Genomic DNA, 17,569 nt, shown 5'->3' on the forward strand with positions numbered 1-17,569 from the left:
GGGAGCTTTTTGCCCACCAGAGAGCAGATTTACTGAGAAAGCTCTGGAAAAGTCAACAAGTAGGCGCGCAAAATGCAAGCCACTAGTCCACCAGGGAGGATACCCACTGAGAAAATACGGATGCTGTTTATTAGTTTCTATAGAGTGAAAAGAGGACTTCCCTGACCGGGAATCGAACCCGGGCCGCGGCGGTGAGAACGCCGAATCCTAGCCACTAGACCACCAGGGAAAAGTTGGGAGCTTTTTGCCCACCAGAGAGCAGATTTACTGAGAAAGCTCTGGAAAAATCAAAAAGCAAGCGCGCAAAATGCTAGCCACTAGACCACCAGGGAGGATACCGACTGAGAAAATACGGATGCTGTTTATTAGTTTCTGAAGATTGAAAAGAGGACTTACCTGACCGGGAATCGAACCCGGGCCGCGGCGGTGAGAGCGCCGAATCCTAGCCACTAGACCACCAGGGAAGAGTTGGGAACTTTTTGCACACCAGAGAGCAGATTTACTGAGAAAGCTCTGGAAACGTCAAAAAGCAAGCGCGCAAAATGCTAGCCACTAGACCACCAGGGAGGATATCGACGGAGAAAATACGGATGCTGTTTATTAGTTTCTGAAGATTGAAAAGAGGACTTCCCTGACCGGGAATCGAACCCGGGCTGTGGCGGTGAGAGCGCCGAATCCTAGCCACTAGACCACCAGGGAAAAGTTGAGTGCTTTTTGCCCACCAGAGAGCAGATTTACTGAGAAAGCTCTGGAAAAGTCAACAAGTAGGCGCGCAAAATGCAAGCCACTAGACCACCAGGGAGGATACCCACTGAGAAAATACGGATGCTGTTTATTAGTTTCTATAGAGTGAAAAGAGGACTTCCCTGACCGGGAATCGAACCCGGGCCGCGGCGGTGAGAACGCCGAATCCTAGCCACTAGACCACCAGGGAAAAGTTGGGAGCTTTTTGCACACCAGAGAGCAGATTTACTGAGAAAGCTCTGGAAAAATCAAAAAGCAAGCGCGCAAAATGCTAGCCACTAGACCACCAGGGAGGATACCGACTGAGAAAATACGGATGCTGTTTATTAGTTTCTGAAGATTGAAAAGAGGACTTACCTGACCGGGAATCGAACCCGGGCCGCGGCGGTGAGAGCGCCGAATCCTAGCCACTAGACCACCAGGGAAGAGTTGGGAACTTTTTGCACACCAGAGAGCAGATTTACTGAGAAAGCTCTGGAAACGTCAAAAAGCAAGCGCGCAAAATGCAAGCCACTAGACCACCAGGGAGGATACCGACTGAGAAAATATGAATGCAGTTTATTAGTATCTGAAGATTGAAAAGAGGACTTCCCTGACCGGGAATCGAACCCGGGCCGCGGCGGTGAGAGCGCCGAATCCTAGCCACTAGACAACCAGGGAAAAGTTGGGAGCTTTTTGCCCACCAGAGAGCAGATTTACTGAGAAAGCTCTGGAAAAATCAAAAAGCAAGCGCGCAAAATGCAAGCCACTAGACCACCAGGGAGGATACCGACTGAGAAAATACGGATGCTGTTTATTAGTTTCTGAAGATTGAAAAGAGGACTTCCCTGACCGGGAATCGAACCCGGGCCGCGGCGGTGAGAGCGCCGAATCCTAGCCACTAGACAACCAGGGAAAAGTTGGGAACTTTTTGCCCACCAGGAACCAGATTTACTGAGAAAGCTCTGGAAAAATCAAAAAGCAAGTGCGCAAAATGCAAGCCACTAGACCACCAGGGAGGATACCGACTGAGAAAATACGGATGCTGTTTATTAGTTTCTGAAGATTGAAAAGAGGACTTCCCTGACCGGGAATCGAACCCGGGCCGCGGCGGTGAGAGCGCCGAATCCTAGCCACTAGACCACCAGGGAAGAGTTGGGAACTTGTTGCCCACCAGAGAGCAGATTTACTGAGAAAGCTCTGGAAACGTCAAAAAGCAAGCGCGCAAAATGCTAGCCACTAGACCACCAGGGAGGATATCGACTGAGAAAATACGGATGCTGTTTATTAGTTTCTGAAGATTGAAAAGAGGACTTCCCTGACCGGGAATCGAACCCGGGCCGCGGCGGTGAGAGCGCCGAATCCTACCCAGTAGACCACCAGGGAAAAGTTGGGAGCTTTTTGCCCACCAGAGAGCAGATTTACTGAGAAAGCTCTGGAAAAGTCAACAAGTAGGCGCGCAAAATGCAAGCCACTAGACCACCAGGGAGGATACCGACTGAGAAAATACGGATGCTGTTTATTAGTATCTGAAGATTGAAAAGAGGACTTCCCTGACCGGGAATCAAACCCGGGCCGCGGCGGTGAGAACGCCGAATCTTAGTCCTAGCCACTAGACCACCAGGGAGGATATCGACCAAGAAAATACGAATGCTGTTTATTAGTTTCTGAAGATTGAAAAGAGGACTTCCCTGACCGGGAATCGAACCCGGGCCGCGGCGGTGAGAGCGCCGAATCCTAGCCACTAGACCACCAGGGAAAAGTTGGGAGCTTTTTGCCCACCAGAAACCAGATTTACTGAGAAAGCTCTGGAAATGTCAAACAGTAAGCGCGCAAAATGCAAGCCACTAGACCACCAGGGAGGATACCGACTGAGAAAATACGGATGCTGTTTATTAGTTTCTGAAGATTGAAAAGAGGACTTCCCTGACCGGGAATCGAACCCGGGCCGCGGCGGTGAGAGCGCCGAATCCTAGCCACTAGACCACCAGGGAAAAGTTGGGAGCTTTTTGCCCACCAGAGAGCAGATTTACTGAGAAAGCTCTGGAAAAATCAAAAAGCAAGCGCGCAAAATGCAAGCCACTAGACCACCAGGGAGGATACCGACTGAGAAAATACGGATGCTGTTTATTAGTTTCTGAAGAGTGAAGAGAGGACTTCCCTGACCGGGAATCGAACCCGGGCCGCGGCGGTGAGAACGCCGAATCCTAGCCACTAGACCACCAGGGAAGAGTTGGGTACTTTTTGCACACCAGAGAGCAGATTTACTGAGAAAGCTCTGGAAACGTCAAAAAGCAAGCGCGCAAAATGCTAGCCACTAGACCACCAGGGAGGATACCGACTGAGAAAATACGAATGCAGTTTATTAGTATCTGAAGATTGAAAAGAGGACTTCCCTGACCGGGAATCGAACCCGGGCCGCGGCGGTGAGAGCGCCGAATCCTAGCCACTAGACAACCAGGGAAAAGTTGGGAGCTTTTTGCCCACCAGAGAGCAGATTTACTGAGAAAGCTCTGGAAAAATCTAAAAGCAAGCGCGCAAAATGCAAGCCACTAGACCACCAGGGAGGATACCGACTGAGAAAATACGGATGCTGTTTATTAGTTTCTGAAGATTGAAAAGAAGACTTCCCTGACCGGGAATCGAACCCGGGCCGCGGCGGTGAGAGCGCCGAATCCTAGCCACTAGACCACCAGGGAAAAGTTGGGAACTTTTTGCCCACCAGGAACCAGATTTACTGAGAAAGCTCTGGAAAAATCAAAAAGCAAGTGCGCAAAATGCAAGCCACTAGACCACCAGGGAGGATACCGACTGAGAAAATACGGATGCTGTTTATTAGTTTCTGAAGATTGAAAAGAGGACTTCCCTGACCGGGAATCGAACCCGGGCCGCGGCGGTGAGAGCGCCGAATCCTAGCCACTAGACCACCAGGGAAGAGTTGGGAACTTGTTGCCCACCAGAAACCAGATTTACTGAGAAAGCTCTGGAAACGTCAAAAAGCAAGCGCGCAAAATGCTAGCCACTAGACCACCAGGGAGGATATCGACTGAGAAAATACGGATGCTGTTTATTAGTTTCTGAAGATTGAAAAGAGGACTTCCCTGACCGGGAATCGAACCCGGGCCGCGGCGGTGAGAGCGCCGAATCCTAGCCACTAGACCACCAGGGAAAAGTTGGGAGCTTTTTGCCCACCAGAAACCAGATTTACTGAGAAAGCTCTGGAAATGTCAAACAGTAAGCGTGCAAAATGCAAGCCACTAGACCACCAGGGAGGATACCGACTGAGAAAATATGGACGCTGTTTATTAGTATCTGAAGATTGAAAAGAGGACTTCCCTTACCGGGAATCGAACCCGGGCCGCGGCGGTGAGAGCGCCGAATCCTAGCCACTAGACAACCAGGGAAAAGTTGGGAGCTTTTTGCCCACCAGAGAGCAGATTTACTGAGAAAGCTCTGGAAAAATCTAAAAGCAAGCGCGCAAAATGCAAGCCACTAGACCACCAGGGAGGATACCGACTGAGAAAATACGGATGCTGTTTATTAGTTTCTGAAGATTGAAAAGAAGACTTCCCTGACCGGGAATCGAACCCGGGCCGCGGCGGTGAGAGCGCCGAATCCTAGCCACTAGACCACCAGGGAAGAGTTGGGAACTTGTTGCCCACCAGAGAGCAGATTTACTGAGAAAGCTCTGGAAACGTCAAAAAGCAAGCGCGCAAAATGCTAGCCACTAGACCACCAGGGAGGATATCGACTGAGAAAATACGGATGCTGTTTATTAGTTTCTGAAGATTGAAAAGAGGACTTCCCTGACCGGGAATCAAACCCGGGCCGCGGCGGTGAGGGCGCCGAATCCTAGCCACTAGACCACCAGGGAAAAGTTGGGAGCTTTTTGCCCACCAGAAACCAGATTTACTGAGAAAGCTCTGGAAATGTCAAACAGTAAGCGTGCAAAATGCAAGCCACTAGACCACCAGGGAGGATACCGACTGAGAAAATATGGACGCTGTTTATTAGTATCTGAAGATTGAAAAGAGGACTTCCCTTACCGGGAATCGAACCCGGGCCGCGGCGGTGAGAGCGCCGAATCCTAGCCACTAGACCACCAGGGAAAAGTTGGGAGCTTTTTGCCCACCAGAGAGCAGATTTACTGAGAAAGCTCTGGAAAAATCAAAAAGCAAGTGCGCAAAATGCAAGCCACTAGACCATCAGGGAGGATACCGACTGAGAAAATACGGATGCTGTTTATTAGTTTCTGAAGAGTGAAAAGAGGACTTCCCTGACCGGGAATCGAACCCGGGCCGCGGCGGTGAGAACGCCGAATCCTAGCCACTAGACCACCAGGGAAGAGTTGGGAACTTTTTGCACACCAGAGAGCAGATTTACTGAGAAAGCTCTGGAAACGTCAAAAAGCAAGCGCGCAAAATGCTAGCCACTAGACCACCAGGGAGGATACCGACTGAGAAAATACGAATGCAGTTTATTAGTATCTGAAGATTGAAAAGAGGACTTCCCTGACCGGGAATCGAACCCGGGCCGCGGCGGTGAGAGCGCCGAATCCTAGCCACTAGACCACCAGGGAAAAGTTGGGAACTTTTTGCCCACCAGGAACCAGATTTACTGAGAAAGCTCTGGAAAAATCAAAAAGCAAGTGCGCAAAATGCAAGCCACTAGACCACCAGGGAGGATACCGACTGAGAAAATACGGATGCTGTTTATTAGTTTCTGAAGATTGAAAAGAGGACTTCCCTGACCGGGAATCGAACCCGGGCCGCGGCGGTGAGAGCGCCGAATCCTAGCCACTAGACCACCAGGGAAGAGTTGGGAACTTGTTGCCCACCAGAGAGCAGATTTACTGAGAAAGCTCTGGAAACGTCAAAAAGCAAGCGCGCAAAATGCAAGCCACTAGACCACCAGGGAGGATACCGACTGAGAAAATACGGATGCTGTTTATTAGTTTCTGAAGATTGAAAAGAGGACTTCCCTGACCGGGAATCGAACCCGGGCCGCGGCGGTGAGAGCGCCAAATCCTAGCCACTAGACCACCAGGGAAAAGTTGGGAGCTTTTTGCCCACCAGAGAGCAGATTTACTGAGAAAGCTCTGGAAACGTCAAAAAGCAAGCGCGCAAAATGCTAGCCACTAGACCACCAGGGAGGATACCGACTGAGAAAATACGGATGCTGTTTATTAGTTTCTGAAGAGTGAAAAGAGGACTTCCCTGACCGGGAATTGAAACCAGGCCGCGGCGGTGAGAGCGCCGAATCCTAGCCACTAGACCACCAGGGAAGAGTTGGGAACTTTTTGCACACCAGAGAGCAGATTTACTGAGAAAGCTCTGGAAACGTCAAAAAGCAAGCGCGCAAAATGCTAGCCACTAGACCACCAGGGAGGATACCGACTGAGAAAATACGAATGCAGTTTATTAGTATCTGAAGATTGAAAAGAGGACTTCCCTGACCGGGAATCGAACCCGGGCCGTGGCGGTGAGAGCGCCGAATCCTAGCCACTAGACCACCAGGGAAAAGTTGGGAACTTTTTGCCCACCAGGAACCAGATTTACTGAGAAAGCTCTGGAAAAATCAAAAAGCAAGTGCGCAAAATGCAAGCCACTAGACCACCAGGGAGGATACCGACTGAGAAAATACGAATGCAGTTTATTAGTATCTGAAGATTGAAAAGAGGACTTCCCTGACCGGGAATCGAACCCGGGCCGCGGCGGTGAGAGCGCCGAATCCTAGCCACTAGACAACCAGGGAAAAGTTGGGAGCTTTTTGCCCACCAGAGAGCAGATTTACTGAGAAAGCTCTGGAAAAATCTAAAAGCAAGCGCGCAAAATGCAAGCCACTAGACCACCAGGGAGGATACCGACTGAGAAAATACGGATGCTGTTTATTAGTTTCTGAAGATTGAAAAGAAGACTTCCCTGACCGGGAATCGAACCCGGGCCGCGGCGGTGAGAGCGCCGAATCCTAGCCACTAGACCACCAGGGAAAAGTTGGGAACTTTTTGCCCACCAGGAACCAGATTTACTGAGAAAGCTCTGGAAAAATCAAAAAGCAAGTGCGCAAAATGCAAGCCACTAGACCACCAGGGAGGATACCGACTGAGAAAATACGGATGCTGTTTATTAGTTTCTGAAGATTGAAAAGAGGACTTCCCTGACCGGGAATCGAACCCGGGCCGCGGCGGTGAGAGCGCCGAATCCTAGCCACTAGACCACCAGGGAAGAGTTGGGAACTTGTTGCCCACCAGAGAGCAGATTTACTGAGAAAGCTCTGGAAACGTCAAAAAGCAAGCGCGCAAAATGCTAGCCACTAGACCACCAGGGAGGATATCGACTGAGAAAATACGGATGCTGTTTATTAGTTTCTGAAGATTGAAAAGAGGACTTCCCTGACCGGGAATCGAACCCGGGCCGCGGCGGTGAGAGCGCCGAATCCTAGCCACTAGACCACCAGGGAAAAGTTGGGAGCTTTTTGCCCACCAGAAACCAGATTTACTGAGAAAGCTCTGGAAATGTCAAACAGTAAGCGCGCAAAATGCAAGCCACTAGACCACCAGGGAGGATACCGACTGAGAAAATATGGACGCTGTTTATTAGTATCTGAAGATTGAAAAGAGGACTTCCCTTACCGGGAATCGAACCCGGGCCGCGGCGGTGAGAGCGCCGAATCCTAGCCACTAGACCACCAGGGAAAAGTTGGGAGCTTTTTGCCCACCAGAGAGCAGATTTACTGAGAAAGCTCTGGAAAAATCAAAAAGCAAGCGCGCAAAATGCAAGCCACTAGACCACCAGGGAGGATACCGACTGAGAAAATACGGATGCTGTTTATTAGTTTCTGAAGAGTGAAAAGAGGACTTCCCTGACCGGGAATCGAACCCGGGCCGCGGCGGTGAGAACGCCGAATCCTAGCCACTAGACCACCAGGGAAAAGTTGGGAACTTTTTGCCCACCAGGAACCAGATTTACTGAGAAAGCTCTGGAAAAATCAAAAAGCAAGTGCGCAAAATGCAAGCCACTAGACCACCAGGGAGGATACCGACTGAGAAAATACGGATGCTGTTTATTAGTTTCTGAAGAGTGAAAAGAGGACTTCCCTGACCGGGAATCGAACCCGGGCCGCGGCGGTGAGAACGCCGAATCCTAGCCACTAGACCACCAGGGAAGAGTTGGGAACTTTTTGCACACCAGAGAGCAGATTTACTGAGAAAGCTCTGGAAACGTCAAAAAGCAAGCGCGCAAAATGCTAGCCACTAGACCACCAGGGAGGATACCGACTGAGAAAATACGAATGCAGTTTATTAGTATCTGAAGATTGAAAAGAGGACTTCCCTGACCGGGAATCGAACCCAGGCCGCGGCGGTGAGAGCGCCGAATCCTAGCCACTAGACCACCAGGGAAAAGTTGGGAACTTTTTGCCCACCAGGAACCAGATTTACTGAGAAAGCTCTGGAAAAATCAAAAAGCAAGTGCGCAAAATGCAAGCCACTAGACCACCAGGGAGGATACCGACTGAGAAAATACGGATGCTGTTTATTAGTTTCTGAAGATTGAAAAGAGGACTTCCCTGACCGGGAATCGAACCCGGGCCGCGGCGGTGAGAGCGCCGAATCCTAGCCACTAGACCACCAGGGAAGAGTTGGGAACTTGTTGCCCACCAGAGAGCAGATTTACTGAGAAAGCTCTGGAAACGTCAAAAAGCAAGCGCGCAAAATGCAAGCCACTAGACCACCAGGGAGGATACCGACTGAGAAAATACGGATGCTGTTTATTAGTTTCTGAAGATTGAAAAGAGGACTTCCCTGACCGGGAATCGAACCCGGGCCGCGGCGGTGAGAGCGCCAAATCCTAGCCACTAGACCACCAGGGAAAAGTTGGGAGCTTTTTGCCCACCAGAGAGCAGATTTACTGAGAAAGCTCTGGAAAAGTCAACAAGTAGGCGCGCAAAATGCAAGCCACTAGACCACCAGGGAGGATACCGACTGAGAAAATACGGATGCTGTTTATTAGTATCTGAAGATTGAAAAGAGGACTTCCCTGACCGGGAATCGAACCCGGGCCGCGGCGGTGAGAGCGCCGAATCCTAGCCACTAGACCACCAGGGAAAAGTTGGGAACTTTTTGCCCACCAGGAACCAGATTTACTGAGAAAGCTCTGGAAAAATCAAAAAGCAAGTGCGCAAAATGCAAGCCACTAGACCACCAGGGAGGATACCGACTGAGAAAATACGGATGCTGTTTATTAGTTTCTGAAGAGTGAAAAGAGGACTTCCCTGACCGGGAATTGAAACCAGGCCGCGGCGGTGAGAGCGCCGAATCCTAGCCACTAGACCACCAGGGAAGAGTTGGGAACTTTTTGCACACCAGAGAGCAGATTTACTGAGAAAGCTCTGGAAACGTCAAAAAGCAAGCGCGCAAAATGCTAGCCACTAGACCACCAGGGAGGATACCGACTGAGAAAATACGAATGCAGTTTATTAGTATCTGAAGATTGAAAAGAGGACTTCCCTGACCGGGAATCGAACCCGGGCCGCGGCGGTGAGAGCGCCGAATCCTAGCCACTAGACCACCAGGGAAAAGTTGGGAACTTTTTGCCCACCAGGAACCAGATTTACTGAGAAAGCTCTGGAAAAATCAAAAAGCAAGTGCGCAAAATGCAAGCCACTAGACCACCAGGGAGGATACCGACTGAGAAAATACGGATGCTGTTTATTAGTTTCTGAAGATTGAAAAGAGGACTTCCCTGACCGGGAATCGAACCCGGGCCGCGGCGGTGAGAGCGCCGAATCCTAGCCACTAGACCACCAGGGAAGAGTTGGGAACTTGTTGCCCACCAGAGAGCAGATTTACTGAGAAAGCTCTGGAAACGTCAAAAAGCAAGCGCACAAAATGCTAGCCACTAGACCACCAGGGAGGATATCGACTGAGAAAATACGGATGCTGTTTATTAGTTTCTGAAGATTGAAAAGAGGACTTCCCTGACCGGGAATCGAACCCGGGCCGCGGCGGTGAGAGCGCCGAATCCTAGCCACTAGACCACCAGGGAAAAGTTGGGAGCTTTTTGCCCACCAGAGAGCAGATTTACTGAGAAAGCTCTGGAAAAGTCAACAAGTAGGCGCGCAAAATGCAAGCCACTAGACCACCAGGGAGGATACCGACTGAGAAAATACGGATGCTGTTTATTAGTATCTGAAGATTGAAAAGAGGACTTCCCTGACCGGGAATCGAACCCGGGCCGCGGCGGTGAGAGCGCCGAATCCTAGCCACTAGACCACCAGGGAAAAGTTGGGAGCTTTTTGCCCACCAGAAACCAGATTTACTGAGAAAGCTCTGGAAATGTCAAACAGTAAGCGCGCAAAATGCAAGCCACTAGACCACCAGGGAGGATACCGACTGAGAAAATACGGATGCTGTTTATTAGTATCTGAAGATTGAAAAGAGGACTTCCCTGACCGGGAATCGAACCCGGGCCGCGGCGGTGAGAGCGCCGAATCCTAGCCACTAGACCACCAGGGAAAAGTTGGGAGCTTTATGCCCACCAGAGAGCAGATTTACTGAGAAAGCTCTGGAAACGTCAAAAAGCAAGCGCGCAAAATGCTAGCCACTAGACCACCAGGGAGGATACCGACTGAGAAAATACGAATGCAGTTTATTAGTATCTGAAGATTGAAAAGAGGACTTCCCTGACCGGGAATCGAACCCGGGCCGCGGCGGTGAGAGCGCCGAATCCTAGCCACTAGACAACCAGGGAAAAGTTGGGAGCTTTTTGCCCACCAGAGAGCAGATTTACTGAGAAAGCTCTGGAAAAATCAAAAAGCAAGCGCGCAAAATGCAAGCCACTATATCACCAGGGAGGATACCGACTGAGAAAATACGGATGCTGTTTATTAGTTTCTGAAGATTGAAAAGAGGACTTCCCTGACCGGGAATCGAACCCGGGCCGCGGCGGTGAGAGCGCCGAATCCTAGCCACTAGACCACCAGGGAAGAGTTGGGAACTTGTTGCCCACCAGAGAGCAGATTTACTGAGAAAGCTCTGGAAACGTCAAAAAGCAAGAGCGCAAAATGCAAGCCACTAGACCACCAGGGAGGATACCGACTGAGAAAATACGGATGCTGTTTATTAGTTTCTGAAGATTGAAAAGAGGACTTCCCTGACCGGGAATCGAACCCGGGCCGCGGCGGTGAGAGCGCCGAATCCTAGCCACTAGACCACCAGGGAAAAGTTGGGAGCTTTTTGCCCACCAGAGAGCAGATTTACTGAGAAAGCTCTGGAAAAGTCAACAAGTAGGCGCGCAAAATGCAAGCCACTAGACCACCAGGGAGGATACCGACTGAGAAAATACGGATGCTGTTTATTAGTATCTGAAGATTGAAAAGAGGACTTCCCTGACCGGGAATCGAACCCGGGCCGCGGCGGTGAGAGCGCCGAATCCTAGCCACTAGACCACCAGGGAAAAGTTGGGAGCTTTTTGCCCACCAGAGAGCAGATTTACTGAGAAAGCTCTGGAAACGTCAAAAAGCAAGCGCGCAAAATGCTAGCCACTAGACCACCAGGGAGGATACCGACTGAGAAAATACGAATGCAGTTTATTAGTATCTGAAGATTGAAAAGAGGACTTCCCTGACCGGGAATCGAACCCGGGCCGCGGCGGTGAGAGCGCCGAATCCTAGCCACTAGACAACCAGGGAAAAGTTGGGAGCTTTTTGCCCACCAGAGAGCAGATTTACTGAGAAAGCTCTGGAAAAATCAAAAAGCAAGCGCGCAAAATGCAAGCCACTAGACCACCAGGGAGGATACCGACTGAGAAAATACGGATGCTGTTTATTAGTTTCTGAAGATTGAAAAGAGGACTTCCCTGACCGGGAAACGAACCCGGGCCGCGGCGGTGAGAGCGCCGAATCCTAGCCACTAGACCACCAGGGAAGAGTTGGGAACTTGTTGCCCACCAGAGAGCAGATTTACTGAGAAAGCTCTGGAAACGTCAAAAAGCAAGCGCGCAAAATGCTAGCCACTAGACCACCAGGGAGGATATCGACTGAGAAAATACGGATGCTGTTTATTAGTTTCTGAAGATTGAAAAGAGGACTTCCCTGACCGGGAATCGAACCCGGGCCGCGGCGGTGAGAGCGCCGAATCCTAGCCACTAGACCACCAGGGAAAAGTTGGGAGCTTTTTGCCCACCAGAGATCAGATTTACTGAGAAAGCTCTGGAAAAGTCAACAAGTAGGCGCGCAAAATGCAAGCCACTAGACCACCAGGGAGGATATCGACCAAGAAAATACGAATGCTGTTTATTAGTTTCTGAAGATTGAAAAGAGGACTTCCCTGACCGGGAATCGAACCCGGGCCGCGGCGGTGAGAGCGCCAAATCCTAGCCACTAGACCACCAGGGAAAAGTTGGGAGCTTTTTGCCCACCAGAGAGCAGATTTACTGAGAAAGCTCTGGAAACGTCAAAAAGCAAGCGCGCAAAATGCTAGCCACTAGACCACCAGGGAGGATACCGACTGAGAAAATACGAATGCAGTTTATTAGTATCTGAAGATTGAAAAGAGGACTTCCCTGACCGGGAATCAAACCCGGGCCGCGGCGGTGAGAACGCCGAATCTTAGTCCTAGCCACTAGACCACCAGGGAGGATATCGACCAAGAAAATACGAATGCTGTTTATTAGTTTCTGAAGATTGAAAAGAGGACTTCCCTGACCGGGAATCGAACCCGGGCCGCGGCGGTGAGAGCGCCGAATCCTAGCCACTAGACCACCAGGGAAAAGTTGGGAGCTTTTTGTCCACCAGAGAGCAGATTTACTGAGAAAGCTCTGGAAAAGTCAACAAGTAGGCGCGCAAAATGCAAGCCACTAGACCACCAGGGAGGATACCGACTGAGAAAATACGGATGCTGTTTATTAGTATCTGAAGATTGAAAAGAGGACTTCCCTGACCGGGAATCGAACCCAGGCCGCGGCGGTGAGAGCACCGAATCCTAGCCACTAGACCACCAGGGAAAAGTTGGGAGCTTTTTGCCCACCAGAGAGCAGATTTACTGAGAAAGCTCTGGAAAAGTCAACAAGTAGGCGCGCAAAATGCAAGCCACTAGACCACCAGGGAGGATACCGACTGAGAAAATACGGATGCTGTTTATTAGTATCTGAAGATTGAAAAGAGGACTTCCCTGACCGGGAATCGAACCCGGGCCGCGGCGGAGAGAGCGCCGAATCCTAGCCCAAAGACCACCAGGGAAGAGTTGGGAACTTTTTGCACACCAGAGAGCAGATTTACTGAGAAAGCTCTGGAAACGTCAAAAAGCAAGCGCGCAAAATGCTAGCCACTAGACCACCAGGGAGGATACCGACTGAGAAAATACGGATGCTGTTTATTAGTTTCTGAAGAGTGAAAAGAGGACTTCCCTGACCGGGAATCGAACCCGGGCCGCGGCGGTGAGAGCGCCGAATCCTAGCCACTAGACCACCAGGGAAAAGTTGGGAGCTTTTTGCCCACCAGAGAGCAGATTTACTGACAAAGCTCTGGAAATGTCAAACAGTAAGCGCGCAAAATGCAAGCCACTAGACCACCAGGGAGGATACCGACTGAGAAAATACGAATGCAGTTTATTAGTATCTGAAGATTGAAAAGAGGACTTCCCTGACCGGGAATCGAACCCGGGCCGCGGCGGTGAGAGCGCCGAATCCTAGCCACTAGACAACCAGGGAAAAGTTGGGAGCTTTTTGCCCACCAGAGAGCAGATTTACTGAGAAAGCTCTGGAAAAATCAAAAAGCAAGCGCGCAAAATGCAAGCCACTAGACCACCAGGGAGGATACCGACTGAGAAAATACGGATGCTGTTTATTAGTTTCTGAAGATTGAAAAGAGGACTTCCCTGACCGGGAATCGAACCCGGGCCGCGGCGGTGAGAGCGCCGAATCCTAGCCACTAGACCACCAGGGAGGATATCAACCAAGAATATACGAATGCTGTTTATTAGTTTCTGAAGATTGAAAAGAGGACTTCTCTGACCGGGAATCGAACCCGGGCCGCGGCGGTGAGAGCACCGAATCCTAGCCACTAGACCACCAAGGAAAAGTTGGGAACTTTTTGCCCACCAGAAACCAGATTTACTGAGAAAGCTCTGGAAATGTCAAACAGTAAGCGCGCAAAATGCAAGCCACTAGACCACCAGGGAGGATATCGACTGAGAAAATACGGATGCTGTTTATTAGTTTCTGAAGATTGAAAAGAAGACTTCCCTGACCAGGAATCGAACCCGGGCCGTGGCCGTGAGAGCGCCGAATCCTAGCCACTAGACCACCAGGGAAAAGTTGGGAACTTTTTGCCCACCAGGAACCAGATTTACTGAGAAAGCTCTGGAAAAGTCAAAAAGTAAGCGCGCAAAATGCAAGCCACTAGACCACCAGGGAGGATACCGACTGAGAAAATACGGATGCTGTTTATTAGTATCTGAAGATTGAAAAGAGGACTTCCCTGACCGGGAATCGAACCCGGGCCGCGGCGGTGAGAGCGCCGAATCCTAGCCACTAGACCACCAGGGAAAAGATGGGAGCTTTTTGCCCACCAGAGAGCAGATTTACTGAGAAAGCTCTGGAAAAATCAAAAAGCAAGTGCGCAAAATGCAAGCCACTAGACCACCAGGGAGGATATCGACCGAGAAAATACGAATGCTGTTTATTAGTTTCTGAAGATTGAAAAGAGGACTTCCCTGACCGGGAATCGAACCCGGGCCGCGGCGGTGAGAGCGCGGAATCCTAGCCACCAGACCACCAGGGAAAAGTTGGGAACTTTTTGCCCACCAGGAACCAGATTTACTGAGAAAGCTCTGGAAAAGTCAAAAAGTAAGCGCGCAAAATGCTAGCCACTAGACCACCAGGGAGGATACCGACTGAGAAAATACGGATGCTGTTTATTAGTATCTGAAGATTGAAAAGAGGACTTCCCTGACCGGGAATCGAACCCGGGCCGCGGCGGTGAGAGCGCCGAATCCTAGCCACTAGACCACCAGGGAAAAGTTGGGAGCTTTTTGCCCACCAGAGAGCAGATTTACTGAGAAAGCTTTGGAAAAGTCAACAAGTAGGCGCGCAAAATGCAAGCCACTAGACCACCAGGGAGGATATCGACTGAGAAAATACGGATGCTGTTTATTAGTTTCTGAAGATTGAAAAGAGGACTTCCCTGACCGGGAATCGAACCCGGGCCGCGGCGGTGAGAGCGCCGAATCCTAGCCACTAGACCACCAGGGAAAAGTTGGGAGCTTTTTGCCCACCAGAGAGCAGATTTACTGAGAAAGCTCTGGAAAAATCAAAAAGCAAGCGCGCAAAATGCAAGCCACTAGACCACCAGGGAGGATACCGACTGAGAAAATACGGATGCTGTTTATTAGTTTCTGAAGATTGAAAAGAGGACTTCCCTGACCGGGAATCGAACCCGGGCCGCGGCGGTGAGAGCGCCGAATCCTAGCCACTAGACCACCAGGGAAAAGTTGGGAACTTTTTGCCCACCAGGAACCAGATTTACTGAGAAAGCTCTGGAAAAATCAAAAAGCAAGTGCGCAAAATGCAAGCCACTAGACCACCAGGGAGGATACCGACTGAGAAAATACGGATGCTGTTTATTAGTTTCTGAAGATTGAAAAAAGGACTTACCTGACCGGGAATCGAACCCGGGCCGCGGCGGTGAGAGCGCCGAATCCTAGCCACTAGACCACCAGGGAAAAGTTGGGAACTTGTTGCCCACCAGAGAGCAGATTTACTGAGAAAGCTCTGGAAACGTCAACAAGTAGGCGCGCAAAATGCTAGCCACTAGACCACCAGGGAGGATATCGACTGAGAAAATACGGATGCTGTTTATTAGTTTCTGAAGATTGAAAAGAGGACTTCCCTGACCGGGAATCGAACCCGGGCCGCGGCGGTGAGAGCGCCGAATCCTAGCCACTAGACCACCAGGGAAAAGATGGGAGCTTTTTGCCCACCAGAGAGCAGATTTACTGAGAAAGCTCTGGAAAAATCAAAAAGCAAGTGCGCAAAATGCAAGCCACTAGACCACCAGGGAGGATATCGACCGAGAAAATACGAATGCTGTTTATTAGTTTCTGAAGATTGAAAAGAGGACTTCCCTGACCGGGAATCGAACCCGGGCCGCGGCGTTGAGAGCGCGGAATCCTAGCCACCAGACCACCAGGGAAAAGTTGGGAACTTTTTGCCCACCAGGAACCAGATTTACTGAGAAAGCTCTGGAAAAGTCAAAAAGTAAGCGCGCAAAATGCTAGCCACTAGACCACCAGGGAGGATACCGACTGAGAAAATACGGATGCTGTTTATTAGTATCTGAAGATTGAAAAGAGGACTTCCCTGACCGGGAATCGAACCCGGGCCGCGGCGGTGAGAGCGCCGAATCCTAGCCACTAGACCACCAGGGAAAAGTTGGGAGCTTTTTGCCCACCAGAGAGCAGATTTACTGAGAAAGCTTTGGAAAAGTCAACAAGTAGGCGCGCAAAATGCAAGCCACTAGACCACCAGGGAGGATACCGACTGAGAAAATACGGATGCTGTTTATTAGTTTCTGAAGATTGAAAAGAGGACTTCCCTGACCGGGAATCGAACCCGGGCCGCGGCGGTGAGAGCGCCGAATCCTAGCCACTAGACCACCAGGGAAAAGTTGGGAGCTTTTTGCCCACCAGAGAGCAGATTTACTGAGAAAGCTCTGGAAAAATCAAAAAGCAAGCGCGCAAAATGCAAGCCACTAGACCACCAGGGAGGATACCGACTGAGAAAATACGGATGCTGTTTATTAGTTTCTGAAGATTGAAAAGAGGACTTCCCTGACCGGGAATCGAACCCGGGCCGCGGCGGTGAGAGCGCCGAATCCTAGCCACTAGACCACCAGGGAAAAGTTGGGAACTTTTTGCCCACCAGGAACCAGATTTACTGAGAAAGCTCTGGAAAAATCAAAAAGCAAGTGCGCAAAATGCAAGCCACTAGACCACCAGGGAGGATACCGACTGAGAAAATACGGATGCTGTTTATTAGTTTCTGAAGATTGAAAAAAGGACTTACCTGACCGGGAATCGAACCCGGGCCGCGGCGGTGAGAGCGCCGAATCCTAGCCACTAGACCACCAGGGAAGAGTTGGGAACTTGTTGCCCACCAGAGAGCAGATTTACTGAGAAAGCTCTGGAAACGTCAACAAGTAGGCGCGCAAAATGCTAGCCACTAGACCACCAGGGAGGATATCGACTGAGAAAATACGGATGCTGTTTATTAGTTTCTGAAGATTGAAAAGAGGACTTCCCTGACCGGGAATCGAACCCGGGCCGCGGCGGTGAGAGCGCCGAATCCTAGCCACTAGACCACCAGGGAGGATATCAACCAAGAATATACGAATGCTGTTTATTAGTTTCTGAAGATTGAAAAGAGGACTTCTCTGACCGGGAATCGAACCCAGGCCGCGGCGGTGAGAGCACCGAATCCTAGCCACTAGACCACCAGGGAAAAGTTGGGAGCTTTTTGCCCACCAGAGAGCAGATTTACTGAGAAAGCTCTGGAAAAGTCAACAAGTAGGCGCGCAAAATGCAAGCCACTAGACCACCAGGGAGGATACCGACTGAGAAAATACGGATGCTGTTTATTAGTATCTGAAGATTGAAAAGAGGACTTCCCTGACCGGGAATCGAACCCGGGCCGCGGCGGTGAGAGCGCCGAATCCTAGCCACTAGACCACCAGGGAAGAGTTGGGAACTTTTTGCCCACCAGAGAGCAGATTTACTGAGAAAGCTCTGGAAACGTCAAAAAGCAAGCGCGCAAAATGCTAGCCACTAGACCACCAGGGAGGATACCGACTG

The 17,569-nt window shown here is 50.4% G+C and overlaps 49 non-coding genes across 49 annotated transcripts; all 49 read right to left on the reverse strand.

Annotated features, from left to right (window-relative positions):
• Nucleotides 1-157: 157 nt before the first annotated feature.
• On the reverse strand, nt 158-229 carry TRNAE-CUC (transfer RNA glutamic acid (anticodon CUC)). Its single transcript has one exon. It is a non-coding gene; the product is annotated as a tRNA-Glu (tRNA).
• Nucleotides 230-862: 633 nt separating this feature from the next.
• On the reverse strand, nt 863-934 carry TRNAE-CUC (transfer RNA glutamic acid (anticodon CUC)). Its single transcript has one exon. It is a non-coding gene; the product is annotated as a tRNA-Glu (tRNA).
• An 868-nt stretch (nt 935-1,802) lies between these two features.
• Nucleotides 1,803-1,874, reverse strand: TRNAE-CUC (transfer RNA glutamic acid (anticodon CUC)). Its single transcript has one exon. It is a non-coding gene; the product is annotated as a tRNA-Glu (tRNA).
• Nucleotides 1,875-2,410: 536 nt separating this feature from the next.
• TRNAE-CUC (transfer RNA glutamic acid (anticodon CUC)) lies at nt 2,411-2,482 on the reverse strand. Its single transcript has one exon. It is a non-coding gene; the product is annotated as a tRNA-Glu (tRNA).
• A 163-nt stretch (nt 2,483-2,645) lies between these two features.
• On the reverse strand, nt 2,646-2,717 carry TRNAE-CUC (transfer RNA glutamic acid (anticodon CUC)). Its single transcript has one exon. It is a non-coding gene; the product is annotated as a tRNA-Glu (tRNA).
• A 163-nt stretch (nt 2,718-2,880) lies between these two features.
• Nucleotides 2,881-2,952, reverse strand: TRNAE-CUC (transfer RNA glutamic acid (anticodon CUC)). The gene has a single exon. It is a non-coding gene; the product is annotated as a tRNA-Glu (tRNA).
• A 398-nt stretch (nt 2,953-3,350) lies between these two features.
• Nucleotides 3,351-3,422, reverse strand: TRNAE-CUC (transfer RNA glutamic acid (anticodon CUC)). The gene has a single exon. It is a non-coding gene; the product is annotated as a tRNA-Glu (tRNA).
• A 163-nt stretch (nt 3,423-3,585) lies between these two features.
• On the reverse strand, nt 3,586-3,657 carry TRNAE-CUC (transfer RNA glutamic acid (anticodon CUC)). Its single transcript has one exon. It is a non-coding gene; the product is annotated as a tRNA-Glu (tRNA).
• Nucleotides 3,658-3,820: 163 nt separating this feature from the next.
• Nucleotides 3,821-3,892, reverse strand: TRNAE-CUC (transfer RNA glutamic acid (anticodon CUC)). The gene has a single exon. It is a non-coding gene; the product is annotated as a tRNA-Glu (tRNA).
• A 398-nt stretch (nt 3,893-4,290) lies between these two features.
• TRNAE-CUC (transfer RNA glutamic acid (anticodon CUC)) lies at nt 4,291-4,362 on the reverse strand. The gene has a single exon. It is a non-coding gene; the product is annotated as a tRNA-Glu (tRNA).
• A 633-nt stretch (nt 4,363-4,995) lies between these two features.
• On the reverse strand, nt 4,996-5,067 carry TRNAE-CUC (transfer RNA glutamic acid (anticodon CUC)). Its single transcript has one exon. It is a non-coding gene; the product is annotated as a tRNA-Glu (tRNA).
• Nucleotides 5,068-5,230: 163 nt separating this feature from the next.
• On the reverse strand, nt 5,231-5,302 carry TRNAE-CUC (transfer RNA glutamic acid (anticodon CUC)). Its single transcript has one exon. It is a non-coding gene; the product is annotated as a tRNA-Glu (tRNA).
• Nucleotides 5,303-5,465: 163 nt separating this feature from the next.
• Nucleotides 5,466-5,537, reverse strand: TRNAE-CUC (transfer RNA glutamic acid (anticodon CUC)). The gene has a single exon. It is a non-coding gene; the product is annotated as a tRNA-Glu (tRNA).
• Nucleotides 5,538-5,700: 163 nt separating this feature from the next.
• TRNAE-CUC (transfer RNA glutamic acid (anticodon CUC)) lies at nt 5,701-5,772 on the reverse strand. Its single transcript has one exon. It is a non-coding gene; the product is annotated as a tRNA-Glu (tRNA).
• A 398-nt stretch (nt 5,773-6,170) lies between these two features.
• TRNAE-CUC (transfer RNA glutamic acid (anticodon CUC)) lies at nt 6,171-6,242 on the reverse strand. Its single transcript has one exon. It is a non-coding gene; the product is annotated as a tRNA-Glu (tRNA).
• Nucleotides 6,243-6,640: 398 nt separating this feature from the next.
• On the reverse strand, nt 6,641-6,712 carry TRNAE-CUC (transfer RNA glutamic acid (anticodon CUC)). Its single transcript has one exon. It is a non-coding gene; the product is annotated as a tRNA-Glu (tRNA).
• A 163-nt stretch (nt 6,713-6,875) lies between these two features.
• Nucleotides 6,876-6,947, reverse strand: TRNAE-CUC (transfer RNA glutamic acid (anticodon CUC)). Its single transcript has one exon. It is a non-coding gene; the product is annotated as a tRNA-Glu (tRNA).
• Nucleotides 6,948-7,110: 163 nt separating this feature from the next.
• TRNAE-CUC (transfer RNA glutamic acid (anticodon CUC)) lies at nt 7,111-7,182 on the reverse strand. The gene has a single exon. It is a non-coding gene; the product is annotated as a tRNA-Glu (tRNA).
• A 398-nt stretch (nt 7,183-7,580) lies between these two features.
• Nucleotides 7,581-7,652, reverse strand: TRNAE-CUC (transfer RNA glutamic acid (anticodon CUC)). The gene has a single exon. It is a non-coding gene; the product is annotated as a tRNA-Glu (tRNA).
• Nucleotides 7,653-7,815: 163 nt separating this feature from the next.
• On the reverse strand, nt 7,816-7,887 carry TRNAE-CUC (transfer RNA glutamic acid (anticodon CUC)). Its single transcript has one exon. It is a non-coding gene; the product is annotated as a tRNA-Glu (tRNA).
• A 163-nt stretch (nt 7,888-8,050) lies between these two features.
• On the reverse strand, nt 8,051-8,122 carry TRNAE-CUC (transfer RNA glutamic acid (anticodon CUC)). Its single transcript has one exon. It is a non-coding gene; the product is annotated as a tRNA-Glu (tRNA).
• Nucleotides 8,123-8,285: 163 nt separating this feature from the next.
• On the reverse strand, nt 8,286-8,357 carry TRNAE-CUC (transfer RNA glutamic acid (anticodon CUC)). Its single transcript has one exon. It is a non-coding gene; the product is annotated as a tRNA-Glu (tRNA).
• A 163-nt stretch (nt 8,358-8,520) lies between these two features.
• On the reverse strand, nt 8,521-8,592 carry TRNAE-CUC (transfer RNA glutamic acid (anticodon CUC)). The gene has a single exon. It is a non-coding gene; the product is annotated as a tRNA-Glu (tRNA).
• Nucleotides 8,593-8,755: 163 nt separating this feature from the next.
• On the reverse strand, nt 8,756-8,827 carry TRNAE-CUC (transfer RNA glutamic acid (anticodon CUC)). The gene has a single exon. It is a non-coding gene; the product is annotated as a tRNA-Glu (tRNA).
• Nucleotides 8,828-9,225: 398 nt separating this feature from the next.
• On the reverse strand, nt 9,226-9,297 carry TRNAE-CUC (transfer RNA glutamic acid (anticodon CUC)). Its single transcript has one exon. It is a non-coding gene; the product is annotated as a tRNA-Glu (tRNA).
• Nucleotides 9,298-9,460: 163 nt separating this feature from the next.
• TRNAE-CUC (transfer RNA glutamic acid (anticodon CUC)) lies at nt 9,461-9,532 on the reverse strand. The gene has a single exon. It is a non-coding gene; the product is annotated as a tRNA-Glu (tRNA).
• A 163-nt stretch (nt 9,533-9,695) lies between these two features.
• Nucleotides 9,696-9,767, reverse strand: TRNAE-CUC (transfer RNA glutamic acid (anticodon CUC)). Its single transcript has one exon. It is a non-coding gene; the product is annotated as a tRNA-Glu (tRNA).
• A 163-nt stretch (nt 9,768-9,930) lies between these two features.
• On the reverse strand, nt 9,931-10,002 carry TRNAE-CUC (transfer RNA glutamic acid (anticodon CUC)). The gene has a single exon. It is a non-coding gene; the product is annotated as a tRNA-Glu (tRNA).
• A 163-nt stretch (nt 10,003-10,165) lies between these two features.
• Nucleotides 10,166-10,237, reverse strand: TRNAE-CUC (transfer RNA glutamic acid (anticodon CUC)). The gene has a single exon. It is a non-coding gene; the product is annotated as a tRNA-Glu (tRNA).
• A 398-nt stretch (nt 10,238-10,635) lies between these two features.
• TRNAE-CUC (transfer RNA glutamic acid (anticodon CUC)) lies at nt 10,636-10,707 on the reverse strand. The gene has a single exon. It is a non-coding gene; the product is annotated as a tRNA-Glu (tRNA).
• A 163-nt stretch (nt 10,708-10,870) lies between these two features.
• On the reverse strand, nt 10,871-10,942 carry TRNAE-CUC (transfer RNA glutamic acid (anticodon CUC)). The gene has a single exon. It is a non-coding gene; the product is annotated as a tRNA-Glu (tRNA).
• A 163-nt stretch (nt 10,943-11,105) lies between these two features.
• Nucleotides 11,106-11,177, reverse strand: TRNAE-CUC (transfer RNA glutamic acid (anticodon CUC)). The gene has a single exon. It is a non-coding gene; the product is annotated as a tRNA-Glu (tRNA).
• Nucleotides 11,178-11,810: 633 nt separating this feature from the next.
• TRNAE-CUC (transfer RNA glutamic acid (anticodon CUC)) lies at nt 11,811-11,882 on the reverse strand. Its single transcript has one exon. It is a non-coding gene; the product is annotated as a tRNA-Glu (tRNA).
• A 163-nt stretch (nt 11,883-12,045) lies between these two features.
• Nucleotides 12,046-12,117, reverse strand: TRNAE-CUC (transfer RNA glutamic acid (anticodon CUC)). Its single transcript has one exon. It is a non-coding gene; the product is annotated as a tRNA-Glu (tRNA).
• Nucleotides 12,118-12,418: 301 nt separating this feature from the next.
• Nucleotides 12,419-12,490, reverse strand: TRNAE-CUC (transfer RNA glutamic acid (anticodon CUC)). The gene has a single exon. It is a non-coding gene; the product is annotated as a tRNA-Glu (tRNA).
• A 163-nt stretch (nt 12,491-12,653) lies between these two features.
• TRNAE-CUC (transfer RNA glutamic acid (anticodon CUC)) lies at nt 12,654-12,725 on the reverse strand. The gene has a single exon. It is a non-coding gene; the product is annotated as a tRNA-Glu (tRNA).
• A 398-nt stretch (nt 12,726-13,123) lies between these two features.
• Nucleotides 13,124-13,195, reverse strand: TRNAE-CUC (transfer RNA glutamic acid (anticodon CUC)). Its single transcript has one exon. It is a non-coding gene; the product is annotated as a tRNA-Glu (tRNA).
• Nucleotides 13,196-13,358: 163 nt separating this feature from the next.
• Nucleotides 13,359-13,430, reverse strand: TRNAE-CUC (transfer RNA glutamic acid (anticodon CUC)). The gene has a single exon. It is a non-coding gene; the product is annotated as a tRNA-Glu (tRNA).
• Nucleotides 13,431-13,593: 163 nt separating this feature from the next.
• TRNAE-CUC (transfer RNA glutamic acid (anticodon CUC)) lies at nt 13,594-13,665 on the reverse strand. Its single transcript has one exon. It is a non-coding gene; the product is annotated as a tRNA-Glu (tRNA).
• Nucleotides 13,666-14,195: 530 nt separating this feature from the next.
• Nucleotides 14,196-14,267, reverse strand: TRNAE-CUC (transfer RNA glutamic acid (anticodon CUC)). Its single transcript has one exon. It is a non-coding gene; the product is annotated as a tRNA-Glu (tRNA).
• A 398-nt stretch (nt 14,268-14,665) lies between these two features.
• TRNAE-CUC (transfer RNA glutamic acid (anticodon CUC)) lies at nt 14,666-14,737 on the reverse strand. Its single transcript has one exon. It is a non-coding gene; the product is annotated as a tRNA-Glu (tRNA).
• Nucleotides 14,738-14,900: 163 nt separating this feature from the next.
• Nucleotides 14,901-14,972, reverse strand: TRNAE-CUC (transfer RNA glutamic acid (anticodon CUC)). Its single transcript has one exon. It is a non-coding gene; the product is annotated as a tRNA-Glu (tRNA).
• A 163-nt stretch (nt 14,973-15,135) lies between these two features.
• On the reverse strand, nt 15,136-15,207 carry TRNAE-CUC (transfer RNA glutamic acid (anticodon CUC)). The gene has a single exon. It is a non-coding gene; the product is annotated as a tRNA-Glu (tRNA).
• Nucleotides 15,208-15,605: 398 nt separating this feature from the next.
• TRNAE-CUC (transfer RNA glutamic acid (anticodon CUC)) lies at nt 15,606-15,677 on the reverse strand. The gene has a single exon. It is a non-coding gene; the product is annotated as a tRNA-Glu (tRNA).
• A 398-nt stretch (nt 15,678-16,075) lies between these two features.
• TRNAE-CUC (transfer RNA glutamic acid (anticodon CUC)) lies at nt 16,076-16,147 on the reverse strand. The gene has a single exon. It is a non-coding gene; the product is annotated as a tRNA-Glu (tRNA).
• Nucleotides 16,148-16,310: 163 nt separating this feature from the next.
• Nucleotides 16,311-16,382, reverse strand: TRNAE-CUC (transfer RNA glutamic acid (anticodon CUC)). Its single transcript has one exon. It is a non-coding gene; the product is annotated as a tRNA-Glu (tRNA).
• A 163-nt stretch (nt 16,383-16,545) lies between these two features.
• Nucleotides 16,546-16,617, reverse strand: TRNAE-CUC (transfer RNA glutamic acid (anticodon CUC)). The gene has a single exon. It is a non-coding gene; the product is annotated as a tRNA-Glu (tRNA).
• A 398-nt stretch (nt 16,618-17,015) lies between these two features.
• TRNAE-CUC (transfer RNA glutamic acid (anticodon CUC)) lies at nt 17,016-17,087 on the reverse strand. Its single transcript has one exon. It is a non-coding gene; the product is annotated as a tRNA-Glu (tRNA).
• A 295-nt stretch (nt 17,088-17,382) lies between these two features.
• On the reverse strand, nt 17,383-17,454 carry TRNAE-CUC (transfer RNA glutamic acid (anticodon CUC)). The gene has a single exon. It is a non-coding gene; the product is annotated as a tRNA-Glu (tRNA).
• Nucleotides 17,455-17,569: the final 115 nt, after the last annotated feature.

The sequence above is a fragment of the Hyla sarda genome, unplaced genomic scaffold, assembly GCF_029499605.1.
Source record: "Hyla sarda isolate aHylSar1 unplaced genomic scaffold, aHylSar1.hap1 scaffold_490, whole genome shotgun sequence".
NCBI lineage: Eukaryota > Metazoa > Chordata > Amphibia > Anura > Hylidae > Hyla > Hyla sarda.